This window comes from Papio anubis, chromosome 7 (genome assembly GCF_008728515.1).
Source record: "Papio anubis isolate 15944 chromosome 7, Panubis1.0, whole genome shotgun sequence".
NCBI classification, from domain to species: domain Eukaryota; kingdom Metazoa; phylum Chordata; class Mammalia; order Primates; family Cercopithecidae; genus Papio; species Papio anubis.
In genome coordinates this window covers 52,883,542-52,897,883 of record NC_044982.1, presented here as the reverse complement: position 1 = coordinate 52,897,883, position 14,342 = coordinate 52,883,542, and positions in this window count along the sequence as shown.

Here is a 14,342-nt window from a genome sequence, read left to right as displayed (position 1 = left end):
GAAAAGTGACCTAATTGTTTTCAGCCTCATTTTCCTCCTCTGTCAAATTTAGAAAATAATTGTATATACCTCTTAGGCTTAAAGTAAGTATTTTTTTTTTTTTTTTTTGACAGAGTTTTGTTCTTGTCACCCAGGCTGGAGTGCAATAGTGGGATTTCGGCTCACTGCAACTTCCACCTCCCTGGTTTAAGCTATTCTCCTGCCTCAGCCTCCTGAGTAGCTGGGATTACAGGTGCAAGCCACCATGCCCAGCTAAGTTTCATTTTCAGTAGAGATAGGGTTTCACCATGTTGGCCAGGCTGGTCTTGAACTCCTGACCTCAGGTGATCTACCCGCCTTGGCCTCCCAAAGTTCTGGGATTACAGGCATGAGCCACCATGCCCAGCCGTGGCTTAAAGGAAATGTTAAAAAGGATAATGTACTTAAAGTATTTAGCATAGTGTAGGGTAGCTAGTAAAAAGTCTAAATATTGCAGGCATTATTATAACATTATATTTTATTGTGATTACATATCCAATTCCTCCACCAGACTTGAGATTCTCCACGGAGGAACCTGCTCTATTAGTCTTCCAATCGCTGACACCTAAGCCAATGCCTGACCCAGAGTAGTTGTCTAAACACTATTTCTTGAGTAAATGATAGTGTTCCACTTTGAGCCTAATCTTTCTTGTAATCTCTGATGCTATACTCCACTGAAATGCTCTATTGATGTGGCTATTTTGCCCATTAGACCATAAGGGTAGGAGGGTTTCTTATTCTTTTTTGATTGCCTTAAATGTAGCAAAACCTGGTACATAACAGTTGCTAAATAATTGTTTGTTGAACTGATGTTTGTTGGGTAAAGGTCCACCATGTTCCAAGGGTAAGACCATTGTCAAACCTTAAGGGATATTTTCTCTACTTTAGAGTTTGTTTGCGGACAGTGGTCTCAGATCACTTATGGCTCAGTACAGGAAAACAGAAACCACTCCAGGTTTTTCATGCAGGATGTGATATAGTAGAGGGAATTAGGTGCTATGGTAGGCAGAGTTTATCAATTGGTTCCCCAAAGATCTTATACTGTAATCCTACAAGCTGTAAGTATGCTAATGTAACACTCCTGTGATACGTTATATGACTCAGTTTAAGAAAAGATGATTATCTAAGTGGCCTGATCTAATCACATGAGCCCTTAAAAGCAGGCAGCTTTCTCCTGGTGAGAGCAGAAAAACAAATCAGAGTTAAAGTGAGGGGTTGGATTTGACACAAGGATTCTGCTGCTGGCTGTGATGTTGTGAGAAGGACTCCATGTGGAGGATGCAGGAGGCCTTGTGGGAAGGAACATAGGTGGCTTTAAGGAGTTGAGAGAGGCCCCTGGTTGATGCTAGCAAGGAAAGGGGAATGTCAGTCCTGAAACCAGAAGGAAGTAAATTCTTCCAACCACATGAATGAACTTGGATGTAGATTCTTTCCAGAGCCTCCAGATAAGAGCTCAATCTGGCTGACCCCTTGATTTCAGCCCTGTGAGACCCTGAGTAGAGAACCAAGTTGAGCTCACCTGCTCTACAGAACTGTGTGTGATAAGTGTTGTTTTAAGGTGCTAGGTTTGTGATAATTTGCTATACAAAGTTTTTTTTAATAAAATGAAATTGCTGCAACTTCCATTGCCTGAAACAAATAGGAATAGAAAGCAAATATAAGTGCTTACTACATTGCGGAAAAGACTAGAACCAAGAAAGTACTACATTGTGGAAAAGACTGGAACCAAGAAAGTAAGGTGGATTACTCTTAGCTTTCAGGTTATGCCACACAGGTTGCTACCTGAGATCAGGAAGTAACAACTGACCCACAGCCTTGAGGCTGGTGCCTAGAGGTGACCAGCCAGCTACCATGTTGGTCACATCTTTGGAAGCTCATACTCAAGTCACCACCACCACCGTTGACAGAGGAAGAGACATCTCTTGCTCTCTTCCCCTTTACAAATATCTCACAAATGAATTTCATTGTCAAATATAAGTCAAATTCAGAACCTTGGTGGAAAGCAAATCTGAGATATGTAGTTCCCAGGTTTCTGGTGCCTGAGATAAAGGAGAACATATATAAAGGGGTGGGGATAATGCTGATTGACCATGAATTTTACCCAATATGGCTCTTCAGACTTTCAAGATCCCTTTAAGTCAGCATTCTCATAGGAGTTATTATTTTCATTTTACAGATCAGAAGACTGAGCTTCAATTTGGTTAAGTATCTTGCCAAAAGTTTCATAAATGGTATGTAGCAAAACCTAGAGTAGAACTGAAATCTCCTTCTCCCCAAGCCTACATTTTTCAGGCTCTGCAGCTGGTGATGGCCTGCAGATGGAATTTATATTATTGGCTGACAATTGGGCCATGTAAACTCAACTGAGAAGGCAATGGAAGTTGCAGCAATTTCATTTTATTAAAAAAAAAAGTTTTCCTGGTAAAGGGCTGCTATTAGACTCTTGGAATCCTGTCCAGCTTCATCTTCTCCTCCCTTCTGTCATCCAAGCTTCCTCCTTGGCCCACATTCCTTAACTTTGCACACAAACCTTACAATGTATGCTCTGATTTCTGGGTTGAATTTGGTGAAGGGCATCCCCTGCTGTCCTTTTATCTGGTGAATACAAGGAATTGGCCCTTCTCCTCTGAGTTTAGGGTCTCACTGCCCTCCCCCACCAGTCAGGAACTGGAGCTGGGCTACAAGCAGCATCGGTACTATCCTCTACTAAAGGGAATCATGTAGCATTTCCCCCAGACAGCTCTATCTTCCCTGCATACCAATCCAATTACAAACAAATTGGGCCACAGGCTCAAGCATGAGAGCAATTTGGCCTTCTCTCCTCTCTTGCTGACAGCTTTAAACCTGCTCCCTTTAAAAACTCAACTCCAGGAGGGGATTTTAGCACCCAAGCTTAAGAGCGGTGGGTGCAATTATCCCAAATATCAGGGTGCCGAGAGATTTAGAGGAAGAGCTCCAGATAATATTTTTCAGGGAAAAAAAATTAAACATAAAGAGACAGGTTCTTTGGGATTTCCCCGTGACTGCAGGTTAGAGTTTTGGAGGCTGGTCTTTGCAGGTCTGTTATTAACTTGGCCTGACTTGATCGGCTCTCTCTGGCTTCCCTTTTCCTCTCTGGCTGGTTGCCCTTTTCTCCCCTGGACTCTGCCTTAGTGGTGAGGAATTCATTCCTAGGTTTCTGGAGGGAGAGAAAGAATGTTTCAACTGTCTCTACTATGCCTTAAAAGACATGGCTTTTTGTTGTTGTTGTTTTTGAAACATATGCTAATAGTTTGATAGAGCTGAACTCACATAAAAGCAGGGCATCTTCATATGGGATGAAAAGTGGACAGCTCACCTTTTTAGAAAGCCCAGGATCAGCCAGGCTTTCTCCCCACGGTGAATCCCATGGGCAAGCTGCTGGGAGAGATGTGTGAATTTGCTCCTTCTGCCTTTTGAAATGCCCATTTAAATGTACTTTAAATTGAAAATCCAACGTAACTTGAAAGAAAAGCAGATGTGAAGTAAGATTGTACATGTAGGGTTTTTTTTAATCAAAATTTCCTAAGTTCAGGTTTTCCTGAAGTCTAATTATTCTGGGTTGCCTCTTGGCATTGATGCTTAATATGCTACCTCCCTTTCCTTTGCCTTCGTGAGGAAAAGATCATTTGCCATTTTCTATCATCACACCAGCCACACTTTCCATGTGAGGACCCACTGGGGTTTCTAGGGAAATTCACTTGAGTGAGGTGCCCAGCTGGCAGTGAGCCTGGGGCATTTCCCTGTTCATCCCAGGTCCCATCGGGGGGCCTCTCCTACATGAAGTTTGCCTCTCCCACACCACTCTTCTTTTCCCAGAGGTGTCTCCAGTGATTTCTAGGATATCTAGAAGACCTTACTGAGATCTTTAAATAGTGAAGTGAAGTGGGTAGGTGCATCCTCTGCTCTCGTAGAATCTAGGGCCCCAGAGGGAAGCAGATAGGTACAGGCCATTGCAGGCAGTAAAAGCAGTGCTGGCATGGGAAGAAAGGTGCCAGGAGAGCATGACAACGGAGTATGTAACCCCCACTTAGCAGGAAGACCTCCTAGAAGAAAAGGCCATCAAGCATAAATACGTTAATAACATTGCCATAGTCTCTGTGGCGGGTCTCAGAAACTGACTTGAGTAGTCGCTGAGGGGAAATGCATCAAGGGAGAGCCTTCATGAGTTCTGCGCAGATGGACTGCAACAGTATCATGGCCATGCCGATGGACTGTGCAGCTGCACTTTGATGGCCTTTGACTCTCCGTCACTAAGTCAGTCAAAGGGCCAGAGCTCCTCCCCCTTTATTTCCTGTCTCTCTTAAGCAACAGCTGTGTAACTCAGTGCCTCTTGATGGGGAAATGTTGAACAGGAGAGAGGAATCCCTAGAGGCCTGTGTGGTGAGGGGAGTGGGAGATGAGGCTGGCTTTTCCTTCAGCTCAGTTATGGCACCTGCCTCACTTCATCTGAGCTTTCAGCCCTCAGGTCATGATAGAAAAGAAGATGCTGGGATCATCCTGTCAAACTGTCAAATTTGGGGGTGAATGAAATATTCACTAGGGAGCTCCAAGAAGCCAGAAAACTCATATTTACTTTCAACTAGGGAGAATTTGAACCTATGTCTCCAGATTTGTAAGTCCAGGATATTAATTCATTGTGACATCTGGTCCTTCTCTTTGATATTTTAAAAATAGGCTAGAAATAGAATTGAGAATCTATGCTCCAAAGATTCTGGGAAAGAATGCAACCCTGAATGTATCTTGTTTATCTAGCAAGTCTGGTCATTTGTGTAACACGATATTTCATCCATTAGATGCCGTAAGCCAAATTCTAGTGCAGGGTTTCCATTTTGTTTAAATTGTCTATGAAAGAAAAGAATGTGGGAAAGTCTGTCTTGCCATTTCAAGGACTGTGGTGACACCAGTAGCTGGCTTCTGGCTTCTAGTTTTTGCTGCAGCCACTGGAGAATTTAGGACTCTCTCACAATTCTAAAGACTGGGAACTAGAAAGAAAATTCAGCAGTATGTAACAAGAGCCATAATGATGTGCTCTTTGTTCCAATCAATCCACTCCTGTGAATGTCAAAGAAATGTCACTCGACAGACCCACAAATGTACATTCTCAGAGATGTTCACTGTAGAATTCTTTTGTAAAAGGAAAAAAAGGTAAAACCCACCAACATGTTCAACATTATGGACCCTGTTTTAAAAATGAGGGCATGTTAACTTGAAGAAATATTATGCAGTCCTAAAATAATTATGAAAGCTATGCACATTCACAAATGTCTATTGAATGGCTGCCATATGCCAGTGCTCGCTCTTATATAGTAAAGAAATATGCAGATTGCAAATCTATGTACTCTATGATATTAGCTACGTAAAAGATGTGTGCTGGGGGAAGAAAATCTGCAGAAATGTTACTAGTAGATAGGGTTATGGATGATTGTATGTCATTTAATAAATTTGTTACATTGTCTTAAGTGTCAATGGATGCAAAAAATTATGACAAGAGTACAGAAGAAGGTGCTTCTAGTTTGAGAAAGAGTTCTGAGTATTTTTAAGTGTGAGAGTGATCACTTCTTCATTATTAGTTCGTTTATATTTACACAGCACCAACTAAGTACTAGAAAATATAGCAGTAGTTAGGACAGACACATAATCCTTACAATTTTTAGTCAGGTCTGTCTTACTTTATTAATCTTATACTTAAGGAATATTTAAATTTAGAAAGTCTCCTTTATAATAATCTATACTAATTTCCCTCTTTTCTATCTCCTTCTGTTCCTCCTTCCTTCAAAAACACTTGTTATAGAGATGGAATTTAAGTCACAGAGAAAATAATTTGCTGAGATCACATGGCTTGCTTGCAGCCAACCTGATATTAGACTCTGACTCTTGGTTTACTTGCACCCTTACTTCTCTCCTGTAATCCTTGAATTTCTTTTAGATATAAAGTTGGAGAATCAACAAGTCTTATTTGGAATCACAATTTAATTGTATTGGTCAGGGAGAGAATGATACAAACAAGCACTTCTCAAGCTATGTTCTATGTAGGCACCACTGGAGGATCTTCTCCAAACACAGAACTTGATTCTGTAGTCTGGGGTGGAGCTTGAGATTCTGTATTTCTCACAAACTCCCAGGTGATGCTAATGTTACCTTTTCTTGAGTTGCAAGGATTTAAAGGATAGAAAATAATGGAATTTAACTTTTAGCCAGTGTTCTTTTTAGTTTTGTCATCGGGGAAGTAACAATGTCCATTTTTTAACAAAATCTAAATTTTCTGTCACTAACTACTGATGCATTTTCCTTTTGCCAATTGGCATTCACTCTGCATCTGGGTCTCTCTCACACAATATGGTCATGAAAGAAGGAAATATTCTAGATCCACGCCACTAAGAGATAATGGACTAGGGACTTGTGCCTCGGTTATCTGACTCCCAAAACCTTGCTTGGCTCTTACCCACTAGGATGCGTGGCGCTCACTTTGCTTTCCCATCACCCAGTGGTCAAAGGCCAGGTCTTTGGAGTCAAGACCAAAACAGGGTTCAAAGCCTAACTAAGCACACAGTACTAGGGGTGAGTTACTGCTTTTCTTCATCTTTAAACATGGATGAAAAAAATAATATAAATAATATAAATAATAAAAAAATAACAACAGCAATATCCTTCAATGATTGTGTAGATTAAATGAGATAATGTACAGAAACCACTTAGCTCAGGGTCTGGCATGAAGTTAGTGCTCAGTAAAGGTAGGTATTATCATTGTATTGAGTTGAGTTTGAATCTCATTTTGAATACTTGACCTAGAAGAATTTATAACCTAGTAGTTGAAGTAGAAATGAAATTAAATAATTTTATTTAATTTTAATATTTAATTGAACATACTGTAAATATAAATAAATATAAACATATAAATAAATTTCTAAATAAATAGTAATGAGGATATATATAAAGCATATACATCTATGAATCTATGCATATTAATATAAACATAAATACATTTAAATAATATTTCATATATTTAATTAATGTTTACACTATAACTATATAAATATATAGACAAAATATAAATTAAATAAACATACATATATAAAGCATAAATAAAACATAAATACATAATAAAATGTAATATAATTTAAATTTAAATAACACATTAAATAATTTGTTAATAAACAAATATATGTAATTTTTATATATAAATGCAACAATTGTTAATGCAAATGTGTTTATGAATAATATGGAGACTCAGAGATGTAACTATAAAAACCTCCTGGATGGTGGGAGAGAGAACTTTTGAGCTGAGTCCTGAAAGATTAGATTGAGGTTAGGGAAAAGCATTTTGTGCTGAGGGTTTGAAGTAACGAGGGCAGTAGGCAGCAAGACTGTAATGAAGATTGGTGCTGGTTTGTAAAGTGCTCCTAAATCATGACCTTTACCTATGGACTGTGGGGAGCCATGAAAAGGTGGTTTTAAGCAGACCAGGGATGTGACTAGTGTGTATTTTCATTACAGCAAGTAAATCTGTAGGGTGGTTACTTGATTAGAAATCCTTTGGTATGCTCTCTGCTTCCTTCAGGGGTCTAAAGTGTTTTCCAAGCGTCATCAAACCCTGCAATAGTCTTTCAAAACAGTCCTAACCATTGAAAATGTAAGAGGGAAACAGTCACTGTGTAATTGAGTATATTCTAATTGGTGTACCTCTGGGTTCTAAAATTTCACATTCAATGCTGAGGTTTGTGGCAATTTCATCGAAAAGAAAACAACAAAAACAACAAATGGTTCATCCAAAAGATATATGAAAGGAAAAAAAATCAAAGATAGGGTGAACACAGAGAAATACCTTATTTATGTTCCTATTGTTAACTGCTGATTTATTCTTAGAGACCCTTCCCCTTAACCTGACTTTGAAAAGAATGAATTCTCAATGTGGTAGGATTGTTTGATTAAGAGACAGGTAAAAACTGAAGGTAGAATGCTGTGATGATGGAGGATTCTCTTTTCCTTCATCACTGGCTAACTCATGCAGTTGGAGATAAAAAAAAAAAAAAAGAAGCATTCTGAAATTAGAGTCTGATAAAACCTTTCGTATCATTTCTCTATAGGCTGTTTGTTGGCCATCAGATGCACAGATCTGAATATCTCTATTGGCCTCTGTCACAGGAACAGCATCTTAAGGTCTCATTCCATAATGTATCATGCAAAAATAAAATGACAATTACACTTTACATTTCCTTTCATCTAAGGATATTAATCTTCCAAACATTAATTAATAAAGACACATAACACTCTATGAGATAGGTGAATATTATTGTGCTGGTTTATGGATGAGGAAGATAACTAAAAAGGAGATTAAGCAATTTGCCTACAACAAAGTGAGTCTGTTGATATAGGAGTCAAATTTCTACCCTCTGAGACGAACGCAATAATTGCTAAACCAAGATAAAAGCCTTTACTTATTCTTTTAGAATGATGGTACAAAATTGAATCATGGCTTTTCACTCCTAAGTTACCCAAGAATCTAGAGATCATCCAACACAAAAAATACGTATTTTTCAAAAAGAAAGAGTCTCATATTTACCTATATGAATTTGTTTCTTCATCATTTAATAGAACCTCAGGACATAGCGTTTTGTTACTTACCTAATTTGGAACTGTATCATAATCTTTTCAAAGAAGAAAGGCATGGAGTTTTCTTATTATCTAGCATACTCTATGTATTCTAAATCTATCCTGCAATTTAGATCTATGTTTTATAGGATGCTCCTAACACAGTACTCTGCTGCCTTAGATGAGAATAATTTTGTAACACTTGTTAGGTTGTAGGGTTCTCAAGTATTTTCACTAGAAATATCAGTTATACATTATCAATCACTTATTATGTGACACACACTGTGCTAAAGTCTCAATGTAATTTGAATTTATTACTTTTACTATGCAAAGGTATTATTTCCATTTCACGGATGAGAAATTTGTAGGTTAAATAGGTTAGCAAACTTGCTCAGTAGAGATAACCTACTTAGGAGTCTGTAGAGCTTGGAATCTGTCCCAAGATTTTCTGACCCACAACCTCACTATTCTGAGTATCAAATCTTAAGCACAAAATGAGCTCATTAGAATTCTTTCCTAAAGGATAATAAAAGTTTAATACATAAAAGGACTTCAAAAATGTCATGGAAAATGCATATCATGAAAAAAGTAAGCATAGATTTCAAAAATTTTTTGAACCAAAATAAACTCATGTTAACTTACAGAATGTCAAACAGGACCTAGTGTGAGACACTAAGAAGGATAATCACCAATTTAAAAACAGCCTTTGTCTGCACAACACAAATTCTGCTAAAATTGAAGCAAGAACATATACCAAATTTATGGTAAAGCATGGGTGGAAGAATGGCAAAATTATTGATGTTTTATGAAAAATTTATGATGGCAATACCCTAAATAAATTAACAGTTTACAAATGATAACTTGTTTTAAAAAGAATGAGATGATGTTGAAGATGAGGCATGCAGTGGCAGACCATCTGTATCAATCTGTGAGAGAAAAATTTCATCTTATTTGTGCCCTTCTTGAGGAGGACTAATGATTAACAGCAGAAACAATAGCCAACACCACAGACATCTCAATTAGTTCAGCGTACACAGAGTTCTGACTAAAAAACCAATGTTAGGCAAACTTTCCACTTGCTGTGTGCCAAAACTGTTTTGCCCAGATCAGCTGCAGACAAGAGCAGCGCTTTCAGTGGAGATTTGAAGTTAATGGGATCAAGATCTTGAAGCCTTTCTTTGAAGAATTGTAACAGGAGATGAAATATGGCTTTATCAGTATGATCCTGAAGGCAAAGCACAATCAAAGCAATGGCTACCAAGAGAGGGAAGGGGTCCCGTCACAGCAAAAGAGGACTGGTCAAGAGCAAAGGTCAGGGCAACAGATTTTTTGGGGCAGCTCATGGCATTTTGCCTGTTGACTTCTGGAAGGCCAAAGAATGATAACATGTGCTTATTATGAGAAGGTTAGCCAAAACTTTAGCAGAAAATTCCCAGGAAATCTTCGCTAGAGTCCTTCTCCACTATGACAATGCTCCTTCTTATTCTTCTCAACAAACAAAGTCAATTTCTCAAGAGTTTCAATGGAAAATAATTAGGCATGCACCTTACAGTCCTGATTGCCTTCTGAGTTTGTTTTTTGTTTTCTAATCTTAAAAAAGTCTTTAAAGAGCACCCATTTTTCTTCAGTTAATAATGAAAAAGACTGCATTGACATGATTAAATTCTCAGGACTTTCAGTTGCTTAAGGATGGATTAAATGACTGGGTACTTATAAGAGTGCCTTAAACTTGGTGGAGCTTATTTTGAGAAAGAAAGGAGGGTAACAACACACACTGGGGCCTGTGGGGAGTCAGGGAGGGAGAGAGAGCATCAGAAAATATCTAATGCATGTGGGGCTTAATACCTAGGTAATGGGTTGATAGGTGCAGCAAACCACCCTGGCACACGTTTTCTTATGTAACAAACCTACAAATCCTGTACATGTGCCCTGGAACTTAAGTAAAATAAAATAAAGTTTATTTATAAAATAAAGTTTTAATTTTAACTTTTAATTCCACTTTCCGGAAACTTTTTGAAGTCCCCTCCTAAGTCTTTTCTTGAGATTTAGCTTCCATTAAAAAGAGGTTAAAAACATGAACATACTTTTCTACCCAATTACAATGGCAGTGAAAATTTGTAAAGTGACTCTTGCTTATAGACTTAGATATAGAATTTATTGGAGGGTTAGAATTGACTACATTAAACCATTAATCTTTAGAATGTTTTTCTGATTGCTGGGGTTCTTATTTTTCTTTGCGGAATAGGGTAAATATTCTACTGTTAGTTGGTATCCTCTATCTCCCCAACCACATCCACCATCTCCTGCAGATACATATTTGTTGGTGGTTGTCAAAAGTTCATTTTGTCCTTTCAAAGCCTTTTTTGTCCTGTGTTTAATTTTAGTTCCCTTTCCTGTTTTTTGACTTTTCTATAAAAAGTTGGCAATATCTGAAGCTCCATCCTCTCCTCATTGTGATAACATTCCAACTCTATTACTTTTTACCTTGTTGGTTCCATGGGGGACATCCTAAGGATTGTTTGTTTTGCTGAAGGACTAGTAAATTATGTGTTTCAGAAGTGACATTTTGACTTGTAGAGGCCAGGCAATTCGGACATGGAGAGAATTTCTATAAATCCCACATGATTTTCTGTATTTCGATGCTGTCATCTTAAATGCAGCATCTGTAGCATAAAACTGCCAAAGAGGGTCATATTTTTATTTTTACCAATAATTCTAGGTGACCTCGTTTAGCCCAGATCCAACAACTTGGATTCTTTACTGATTTTTCTATTAATCTGAACACGAAAGATTTGATGTAGTATAAAATATCTCTTTGGCACTGCCACATGAAAATATATACACATGCTACTTCCAGAAAACAGTCTTCTTGAAGAACAAGATGAAAATTTAATGGCAGCTTTAATTTTAACTTAAGACACTTACAAGATTACACTAGCAAAAAAGAATTCACCACCAGCTGCACGTCTGAGAGACCAAGGGACTGATTAAATCTGTCACATGGACAATCTAACTCTTCAAATGGTAGGTGTGCACTACAGCTTGCAGTAAGTCTATTACCAGATGAGCCAACTTCAAAGATAGTGGTGGGCGGCGCAGAAGATAGTAGGAGGTGGGGAAGCATCAAAAGCTTCAAAGAAAGTCGGGGTTAGTTTCTTTGCCAAAAATTATTTAAATTCAGTGAACACAAAGGTATTTTGAGGCATGTTGATCATGACCTAATATTTATTTTCAGTTTTTGTGACATTAGTATGCAAAGACAGATTCAATAAATAATGCAAATTAATTGCATTTATAATTTAGACAAAAGAGTAGTTCAAATGCAAGTAGGAGACATCCTGTCTACAGGGATATTTAGCCAATAGCTTGATGCATGTGGTTGCAAAGAAGATTGAGTATTATCCAAGAGACACAGATGGGATGATTTAGGCACAAACAACTTTTATTTTGTTACTTCTGTGCACTCTCTGGGACATACCTGCCTTCATAAAAATTATATTCTTCATGTACATATGAAAGCCTTAAATATACATCGAGAAATTATATATAAAGCCCTTTCTTGGCTAATATCTAGGGTTATTAAACTTTAATATGTTACAGATTTCTATTCTTTACAGATTTGTTATAATTTAGAAGCTAAATGTTGACAGTTCATAGTTACAGACCTTTTATTTAAGATTTCTGTTGAAATAACATTTTCCACCTGATTTGAAGCAGCAGTTTCTAGGATTTTAAAAAATGCATACATATCCTGAATGTACTAGGTGATATAGTCAGCTTAAAGTATTTTTAATACTGGGAAACTCTTATGCTTGAGATGTTTTTAGAAACATTTTCTGAAGCCCCTCAAGTGTCCACTAAAGTATTTGCCTTTTCTAAGTGGACTACTAGGAAGCTTAGAGCCAAGTTTGTAGCCCACTTCCAGTAAGGAATAGTATTTCATGACATGCATATTTGTGTACTAGCTTTCATAATTTATTTTCTCACCCCTTGTTTCCTTTTTAACTTTTTTAAAAGTGTAATATTAAATTTTTAGTTTTTAAACAACTTTCTTTTAAATTTTACCTAATCTTGTCATTCTGCATAAGCCACTTTAAAAATATTTCTGAAACCAAGTAGAAATGAATGAAACAAAAATACCTACGTTTTGATACCTACAGCTAATTCATGATATAAATGCCACAGCTTTAACTGCCTTTTTGCTGGGCAACATGGGGTTGTCTAGATTTCCAAGGGTAAAGTGGAATTAGAAATATTATTATAAATAATTAACTCATCCGGGTCATAATGAGGATAATTATTTTTGTGTATCTTTGTCCCTCTGGGATATGCAATAATTGTGTCTGTTCTTTGCCAGGAAACATTTAAATATTGTTATTGGTTGAAACAAAATGCAAACCTTTGTCTGGCCTCATTCGATGTGTCCAAAGATACAGAGAAGGTAACACCCAGATTCACATTTACTAAGGGATTCCAAATAATGCCCTAAATGACTATTTTGGAGCTCAGTTACATGCAGGTGGTAGGAGGATTTATGCTGTGAATGCCTAAAATACTTTCTCCACCGAGGGGAGATGATTAAGTCCTAGTGAGCCTGAGTGTTCGGTGCCAATACTAACCATTAGCTTTTGGCTCTGAGCCACGACTGTCTACTCTGCAGTGGATTCTGCCACCAAGGGGAAGGTCATTAAGGGCTGTTCTTTATTCTCGTTAGTATGTTCCAACATAATTAACAGAAGTTGTTCACCAGATGGTTTCCTTCCTGTCAGCAAGTACCTCCAGCTTAATGGGCTATGCAGGATTCTTTACTTTAAGTGGGTGAGGCGGGAAGCAAATTTAAAATATATCATCTTTGATCCTCCCACTTCTAATTACTTCTAAAGGTTTTAGATAATAATGTAAAGGGGGCAGGGAAATGGAATCATCCTAAAAATGGAAGAATCAGAGAAGGCTATCAGGAGTTTTATACATACCACGGGGTGTTTCTTCCTCCCTACCAAGTCTCCACCCAGCACCAAAAGAGTATAGAAATGACTGTCAGCTTACCACTGAAACATGTTTATAGTGCCTTAGAGCTAAAATGAATTTAAAATCTGGTAATAAAACTCACTAAGTGCTTACTGAGTTCCCAGCGTGTCTTAGAAATTGTCTTGGGTGCTTGGGATATAAGGAGCAAGTTACCTCTCTTGCCCCAGAAGTTAGAGAGTAATGGATCCAGACATGTAGGCAGGCCATTTTTAGTGGAGTTTGGTAAGTACTGTACCAGATACTTTTGGTCTCCAACCTCAGCACCATTTCTTTCTTGGGAAATAAACTTTGGTCTTGTTCAGGTATGCACTCTCTTGAACATGGTGTTGGATGCAAAGGAAATATGTCTAAGCCAATTTTAGCTGTCCTGTTCCCCTATGCCAATGTTTGGTTTAATGGTTGGACATGTTAGCCTCTTCTGACCAATGAATCAGGAGAGGGGTATTATTGGGAACTTGTAGAAGAGGATTTCTTGCTCCTAAAAAGCACTAGGAAATATGGCCCCCCTTTCTTCCGATGTGGTTGTAATACTCGGAACTGTCTAGTTACAGGGTATAAAATCATTATAAAATACATCTGAGTAGCTAAAATCAAATGGTCTCTCTCTAAACGTACTATGTTCAGAAAATGATTTTATTATAAGGAAAATATAATATCTAATTCTCATTCATTATCTCCTATGATTA